This window comes from Setaria viridis, chromosome 3 (assembly GCF_005286985.2).
Source record: "Setaria viridis chromosome 3, Setaria_viridis_v4.0, whole genome shotgun sequence".
Taxonomy (NCBI): Eukaryota; Viridiplantae; Streptophyta; class Magnoliopsida; order Poales; family Poaceae; genus Setaria; species Setaria viridis.
The window spans coordinates 28,539,768-28,549,093 of record NC_048265.2 but is presented as its reverse complement, the minus strand read 5'-3'; the positions used below and the strand labels follow the sequence as shown (position 1 = coordinate 28,549,093).

General features: G+C 41.2%; 1 pseudogene; it reads left to right on the top strand.

Annotated features, from left to right (window-relative positions):
- The first annotated feature begins 4,261 nt into the window (after positions 1–4,261).
- Positions 4,262–8,709, top strand: LOC140222229 (uncharacterized; annotated as a pseudogene).
- The last annotated feature ends 617 nt before the right edge of the window (positions 8,710–9,326 follow it).

Here is a 9,326-nt window from a genome sequence, read left to right as displayed (position 1 = left end):
CTCCCTCTATGAGAATTGCAACCTTTTCAACAAAATGTCTAGCAATGATTTCCCCACCTAGTGAGTCAATGAGATATGGGAGTGATAGGTTTTGAATAATAAACTTATGATGTAGCACTAGACTCTTGTTGATGAATGAACGAGTAGCTCCGGAATCAAAAAGAACAATGGTGGGAGAGGAATTTATGAGTAGCGTACCCTAGAGTATTTCGGCATCCTCCGGAATTTCCTCCATGGTGAGATAGTTGTGGTGGCCATGCTTCGGAGCTTGTTGATTCTTGTTCCCTTGATGTGTAACTTGAGGTAGAGGGTTGCCTTGCCTTGGTGCATTGGGACACCACCTTGCCTTGGTGCATTGGGAGCACCACCTTGCCTTGGAGAGGGGCAATTCTTGGAAATATGGCCCACACCACCACAATTGTAGCATGGACCCCTTCGACCACCACCAGTATTGTTCCAACTAGGGTTGGCCGACCTTGATACTTGTCCTTGACCATTGGAAGGGCGACACATAATCCGCATAGGACGTGGGGGAGGGGCGCCCAGTGTACGAGGAGGAGGAGAAGGCCCCATATGCGGGTGTGAAGAGCTACCTCCCGCCAAAGTGGAAGCGGCACGCTTGTTCTTTGCTTCAAGCTTCTTCCTCTTGTGCTCGGCTCGGATAGCCACATCAACCACATCATTAAAATCAACAAACTTGTTGGTAGAGAGCTTGTCTTGCATTTCCTTCGAGAGCCCTTCATAAAAGCGCTCTCTTCTTGGCATCACTAGACAATTCCTTGGGAGCGTATGGAGCGAGAGCGTTGAAGGCATGCAAATAAGTCATCACATCATTGTTGCCTTGAGTGAGGCTGAGAAATTCCTTCTTCTTGATACCCATAATGCCCTTCGGAATGTGATAGGCGTGGAACACCGTCCGATATTCCTCCCAAGTGAAGCAGTGGTCGCGAGGGCACGTGGCAAGCACACCACGCCACCAAGCTCCGACATCATCTTGAAGTTGGTGAGCGGCACAAAGAACCTTGTCATGCTCATCACATCGAAGGAGACCAAGCTTTTTCTCAATAGTACCAAGCCAATAATCCGAGTCAAGAGGGTCCTTGGTTCCACGGAAGATAGGAGGGCTGGTGCTAAAGGAATCCCTATGACCATGCACCGGGGGTGCCTCCCTCCTAGGTGGACTGCCCATGTTTTGGACAAGTTGTTCAATGAGCCGAGTTTGTTGGGCAAGCACGTCCGTAAGAGAGGGATTCACGGGATGGGGAGGAAGATTATCCCCGCTTGAGGATTCACCATGCTCAAGGCCCAAACGGTTCATCTTGTCATTGGATGGGGGTCGAAAACATTAGAGAACAACACGTGTATAGAGTGTTAGAAGGGATAAAGGTAGTATTGACAGATTTTTGACAACAAGTATGCCACTGAGTTTAGGCTGAGTTTTGGACATCAAAACAGCAAGAAAATTATGATAAAATGGCTCCAAAAGATAACCCATATGTACATTAACATGTAGGCAATGTATGGATGCAATATGACGCTTCGTCACATCGTTCTAAGCAATTAGATTGGCCCAAACAGAAATTTCAGCAAGCAATAAATTAAATGAACATGATATAACTTGCACAAATGAAGCATGATATTAAGGAAATTTAAAGGAACAAGAACCATAAACCAACAGTAACTTAACAAGTTGCAAGCACTAAAGTTCACATGTTTAGCACATAGGGCACAATACATAGTAAGCGTCTTATGTCGCGATACAAGAGCAAAAGCCACAACCCATGCTCTCAACTACTCCAACCCACCACAACTTGCTAAGATCTCGACACGAAGGTTCACGACGCGAAGCATTCCGGGGCTCCTAAAAGAGTCTAGCGAGTGGTGCGCACTTGGGGAAATTGGCGCATGTGCGAACCCATGGAGATAGGGTTTAGCCTAGGCCAAGCTTCTGCCCAAGTACCCATTACAAGTGGAAAACAGTGAGAAGGGGCTGCCATCTCTTGTGCCGTGACACTCGACAATCTATCAAGCACGTGCCTTGGCACCTTTCTAGACCTCACAAAAGGCTCCACCTCAATTTGGAACTTGAGGAAACACCTTCTTGTCTCCTCCAACTCCCACTTGACACTCCGATAAGCCCACTCATAAGCCCACTCATAAGCGGAGATTGTCTCTGCCATACACCTCACAAGAGGAGAGGCTCCCACCGGTACGGTGGCAAAGTGGCAAAGTGGGTCTTCAGGCCCTTGCATCGGGAGGTATGAGAAGGGATCCTCCCAAAGCTCCCGGTGCTCATAGCGAAGGCGCATGATGGCTTCATGAGCCACCTCTTGTATAGCCATCTTCGGGTAGGTTCCACTTGCTTGGAAAACATAGGGCACGGATCCCGTCACCATCTTTGCTTGAATGTGAAGAGCGGCCACGTACTCCACCACGCACACTCCAAAGCCACGAGCATAGACCTCATACTCGGGCCTAAAAGTGTAGCCCGCTTTCACCAACATCTCGTTGAGAACCGCGGGAAAGCCAACCGCGTCCGTGGCGCAGGTCGCCATGATCAATGTGAAGCTAGGAGGCATCTAACCCAAACAAAAGACAAGATAAGTTAAGAACTCATTAAATAAACAATTAAATAAAGCAAGGGTGAGAACAAGCTCTAAGATTAAGAGAAAAGATACAGAAATTAACCTTATGTTCAAATTTTAAGAACATAAATTTACTACAAGTGGTCAAAATTTTATTTCCGTTCCCACGCCACTAAACAAATTTGAAGTTCACTTTATGGAACCTCAGCTCTGATGCCACTTGTGAGAACCGTCCAATTTGAACTTGAATTAAGTGAATTGACAATCATACAAATAGGATGAGAGCCAACACTTCCTAATCTTGCAACATGTCAAGTGACAACCCACGCCTAGAGATGAAAGACTCGATGCAATTCAACATAACACGAGACAAATCCAGTAGTCCCGGTAGGTGTTTCACAACACACCCTGGATCGAGCAACACCAACCGTACAAATTGCACATCACCACGTGAACCATAAATAGCAATTTTAAACATTACAGAAGTTCAACAATTAAGATTACAGGTTCATTACATACATGGTTTAAATCTGAAATTTAATTAAATGAGCTCCAAAATACAAGTCTTGGACTCATGAAAGCAACAACATGAGATTAAACATTAAGGTTTAAGTTTTCCCAACATCTAACCCATGAAAATAGCACTACTACGCAGCGGATATGTTAGATAAACGCAAAAGAAACGATGGTGTAGTTACCCAAGAACACCACCAAAGCAACAAATGACCGCTCTAGTCACTCATCACCCACCCTCAGATTGGCGGGGTAAAAGTGACCGAATAGGGCCTCTGGTTCACCTACAACTTTAGTGAGTGATAGAGCCATGAGGACAAAAAGGTACTCGCAAGTCTTACGCAAATATATAACAAGGAGCATGCATAAGGGTGAACAAGGAGTAAGGCTTTAAGGTTAAGTAGAATTGCAAAAGCCTAACTCATCCTATCCTTAATTTTTGAACATAAGCATGTGAATAACACCTTATGGATAGCTAGAAAGTTTAATTAATCTTGCCCAAACCCACCACAAATTTTAGCTGAAAACAATTGCATCAACATGGTAACATAGAGCATAAATATATGAACAAGTATTAAAAGCATCCGATGACTCTATGATGAATTCATGGGACTTGAGCTTGCTCATAACCGAGAGCGTGACAATTAGAATTGATTTAACCTTGCAATGGTGTACTCTTTACCCACACGACTCAAGAACCTTGCGGCTCGCACAACTGATCAATGGTGTGCAACGGGTACTCAAGCCAACCCTTTCCAAACATCCTTAAACTATGAGTAAGACACGCCTAGCTTGTCTGAAGGACGACCTAGGTCCACATGGGGACACTCCTAGGCTCCTCTACATAGTCCAAGAACCACACATCTAGGATCGTGCCTCATAGAGCGAGTCAAGTAAGGTATTAGGCTTATTCATCCCATTCAGGAACATGTGGTAGCATGAAAAAGGGTGCTCAAACCAACGTCAACAACGGACGGTCTTTAGTCGACTCGAGCAGCCTATGTCACCGAGACTCCATTCTCGTGACCCTACAAACCGCTCAAATCTCATATCCAATTAACTATCATGTTCATTTATTTAATAACATTAAAGAATCTTATTAGAATCGGTGTTGATTAACCTATAACCATTCCCTTACCAAAGTGATCATTATATGTCTAAGCATGGCTAACCAATTAACAAGATTAATTCATTATTACCCATACTATTCGAGCAACAAGGTATATGATAACAAAGCAAGGGAGGCCATAATAACAAAGACATAGGTCCTAATAATGCAATAAGATAACCCACATGCAACCCATAGCGATACATAGTAACAATTTAACTTTGAAAAGTAGGAATAGTATGCATAGCTGTTTGCCTTGGTTTTCCTCGAGCTAACCTCAACCTCTACTTCGGCCTCAACTCAGGGCTCAACGGCCACGTTCTCCAATAAATCGCTCTCTAAAATGAATAAAATGCGTGCATGCATTAGAGATGATGCTATGAGTGCAAATGCTCATGAAATGCATGGAAAATAATAGAAATAGTACGAAAGAAATTGTTAACAGAACAATTTAGCTAAAAATAGTACAAAATTATGGAAGAACGATAAGAGAAACTATTTTGCATGATAAGCCAAAAGCAAGAATAAAATTGCAAGTTTAGGATCATTTGTTGAGAAACAATTATGAAATAAAGTGCACTGATAGAAGACAACAATACAAAATCATGAGAATTGGATTCACATCAAAATCAATTTTTAATGTGGAGATGTAAAATAAACAAGACAAACTACCATTAAACACATTAAATCCCAAAAGGCTTGTAAATTAACCAGAAAATCATCAACATCATTTTTCTAGATTCTATGTAGAAAACATAGGCTAACAGAAGTGGTTTCAACACTTTATCAATTTTCCACTAATTATCATGCAAATAACAAAATTAAGACAGCAAACAAGCATTAGATTTAAAATAGCATGAAAACCATAGATTCCAATAATACAACTTGCATATCTAGAATATAAATGGTAAATGGAAGCTACCAAAATTGGTTTCACAATTTTTGGACCACCACATGATGTATAAAACATTTAACAACTATTAGATCAAAATAAATCATAGCACCAGATATGGAATAGGAACATACACATAATAATTTTTGAAATAAACTAGATATCATCAGGAACTCAACAAAACAAGCTTCACATTTTTAGCTTTTTTTCTACATATTTCTATGCATTTTCCAAATTTGCAGCTATTTAAAACTAGGAAACAAAACAAAACCGCGGTCATCTTGCATTTCAACCCTTAGATCTATTTAAGTCTTGCACAAAGGTTCCTGAAACTTCCCCATACCCCCTCTCCGTCTCCTTCTCTCACAGCACCCCCCACGCACACACATACAGCGGCACGGCGCGACATGACCAACAATCATCTGAGGAAGTGCAGTGGCATAAGTTGAAGAGGAAATACACTAAAAAGGACATGACCCATCCTGTAGATGGAAAGGCATGGGAAGATTTTGACAAGTGCTGGCTTGATTTTGCTGAAGATGCACGAAACCTAAGACTTGGACTTGCCACAGATGGCTTCAATCCTTTTAGCAACATGAGTTCATCTTATAGCATGTGGCCTGTTTTTGTGATTCCATATAACTTACCACCTTGATCATTCACCAAGGAAGGCCTTTGATGTTTTCTTGCAGCCTCTTGTAGAAGATTTACTTGTGCTATGGTCTGCTGTGGATGTTGTTGATGCTATCACCGGGAAAGATTTTAAGCTTCGTGTTGCAGTGTTGTGCTGCATTCATGACTATCCAGCATTGAGTACTCTATCAGGGCGTACCGCAAGTGGTTACTTTGCTTGTCTCCACTGTGACAAAAATCCTCTGTCCTATGCCATAAGGAGCAAGCTATGCTATATTGGGCACTGCCATTTCCTTCCGAGAGGTCATCGTTTGCACAAGGCCAGTGATTTTGTCTCTCTCCATGATACTAGTGCAAAGCCAGGTACTTTCACAAGAGAAGAGCTGCTAGAAGAATTAGAAAAGGTTAAAGATGTTAGAGTTGGACAGAAAAGGAAGCATTCGGGGAATCATGTGCCAATTTGGGGTAGAAGGGTTTGTTTGTGGGACTTAACATATTGGTCATCTCTGAAGCTTAGACGCAATCTTGATGTAATGCACATTGAAAAAATGTGTGTGAAAGCCTCCTTGGTACGATTCTCGACATAAAAGGGAAGTCAAAAGACATAGTTAATGCAAGGTTAGATCTTGCTGATCTGAAAATTAGAAAGGAGTTGCAATTACATCAGAGTGGAGATTCATATTACATGCCTAAAGCTCGATATACGTTGTCCAAGTCAAAGAACACTGAATTTCTTAATTTCTTGAAGGAGGCCAAGTTTCCAGATGGGTATGCTTCAAAAATACAAAGATGCTTAACTGGTGATGCAATCAAGTGGCAAGGCCTAAAAACTCATGACTACCACATTCTGTTGCAAAGGGTTATGCCTGCTGGGCTGAGAGGGTTGTTGGATGATGATATCTATCAAACAACTACTGAGTTTGGCAAATTTCTGGGAATTGTGCAGCCAAAGACTGAACAAAGATTTGTTGGCTCGAATGAAGACAAAAATACCTATCATATTGTGCAAGCTTGAGAAAATCTTCCCCTTTGCTTTTTTTGATGTAATGGTTCACCTTGTTATCCATTTACCTGATGATGCCATCCTTTGGGGACTTGTGCAATTTGGTTGGATGTACCTAATTGAACAACGCTTGTATACTTTGAAGAAGTCTATTAGGAACAAGGCACGTCCAGAAGGCTCAATTGCAGAGGCATATGTGACAGATGAAGCCCTCACATTTTGCTCTAGATATATGGAAGATGTGGAGACAAGGTTTAATCAACTCCCAAGAAATCTTGGATTTTCATATCAATCAGCCTATACTATTGATGTTTTAGGGCATGGTATTAATCTTATTGGTGCATGTGATCTTTACTACTTTGAGGAAATAGATCAGTTGGTTTGGTATGTTCTCCATAATTGTGATCACATCAAGGAATACATAAAGTATGTTTTGAGTTCTCTATCTGTGTATATTTCATTTGTTCCCTTTTTATTTTCAGGCCACCAACTTACTGAATTTTTTTGAGTTGTAGAATGTTTCAAGATGATTTATCAGCATCAGGGGTGGCTGCTGCGGATCTTGATAGAAGGACTCTACATGGTTTTGCGCATTGGTTCAGGAATTATGTTAGTCTTTTAATCTTATACTAGTTTTCTGTCATGCTATGTTTTACTATTAGGCGCTGAGATATTCTCTTTGCAGATGTGGAAGTTGAATGCATATGAGGAGGTAGATGACGATTTATTTGCCTTAGCCTGTGGCCCTGACATGAGAGTAAGATCATACTCCACATGTGTTGTCAATGGTGTTAGGTACAACACTGTCGAGCGTGACAAAAACAAGAAGACACAAAACTCTGGTTTGATCTATACTACAAAAGTAAGATTATTGATTATTATGGTACATTGAAAGAGATTATTGAGTTACAGTACACCAACAAGGATGATGGTACAAAACGATCGGTTGTTGTTTTTAGATGTGACTGGTACAAATTGGATGGTAAGCACACAGTAGTAAAGGATGATGGGTTCTTCAAAAGTATCAATATTAGTAGCTTGTGGTACAAGAAGGATTGCTTTATGGATTGCTTTATTCTGGCAACTCAAGCGACACAGGTTTTTTATTTGCCGGATAATAAGCACGGAATGAATTGCCGGGTTGTCCAAACGTTTAAGCATCATCATTTGTATAATGTGTCTGAAATAGATGGTGTTGTATCCATTGCTGCACCCTATCAAGAATTTACATGTGTTGTGGACAATGGCAAAAGACCAGAAGTATCTAAGATTTTACCTAACATACCTTTAAAACTAGATGATGAAGATGGCCTTATTGTTGATGCTGCTGAGGTTGCAATGCTTACTTAGGAAAATCAATCAAATACTAATAGTGGAGCTGAAGAGGGTGCTGTGAAAGAGGATGACACACTGATGGAGTACTGGAGTGAAGAAGAAGTTGCCCCTATTGTGGTAGATAGTGACGACGAGTAGTATTATGTAATATTATGTACTCTAAAGAAGCTGCCCATGTTCAGCTGCTGTGAACCTGCTGCCCATGTTTCTGTACTAGTGAAGAACCTGCTGCTGTGAACCCTATTCAGTATATAATATGTAGTTCTAATTTTTTTCAGCTCAATTGCTGTCAACCATGTTTTAGCTTGCACATATAACCAGTTCTGTTTGGATTATGAGCACACAGTTCAATCATATATAAAGAACCTTTAGGGATCACCGGAGGTTAATTTGGCAGTTACTCTATAGTCAGCACAAAGTCAAATGTGGCCTTTGTAGCAATACATGCAGTAACCGATTGTAGAGTACCTTCAAGGATTACTAGACACTACTGACCACAAAAATTAAAAAAACTCCACCTGCGGGTAAGACAGCCCCCGGGCATTTTGATAAGAAGAAGACGACCTTCTCACGCAGGTCGAAAAAAACCCCCGAACCCAGGACCTGAGGAGTGCTACTAGAGCCACCTAACCAACTCAGCTAGAGGCCCGTTTCCTACTCACCACAAAAATGACCCTTATATATAACATAACTCGCTGGAGTCGATTGATCTACCTAGGGATCACTGAGGTTGTTAATTTGGTACTTAGGGGGTGTTTCGATCCTGGAGCTAAAGTTTAGTCTCTGTCACATCGAATATTCGGAAACTAAATAGGAGGACTAAATATGAGTTAATTATAAGACTAATTGCACAGATGGAGGCTAAATGGTGAGACGAATCTATTAAGCCTAATTAATCCATCATTAGCAAATGGTTACTGTAGTAGCACATTGTCAAATCATGGACTAATTAGGCTTAATAGATTCGTCTCGCCATTTAGCCTCCATATGTGCAATGGGTTTTGTAAATAGTCTATGTTTAATACTCCTAATTACTATCTAAATATTCGATGTGACAGGGACTAAAGTTTAGTCCGGGGATCCAAACACACCCTTACTAGATAGTGAACACAAAGTCAATTGTGGCTAGGGGTGAAAGTGGTGAGGATAATTTCCGCATCCGATCCGACCCGAATCCAAATCCGAATTTTGCGGATATGGAGAATATGTTTTGATATCCATGCGGATATGGATAATCCAAATCTGATTGTGTGCAGA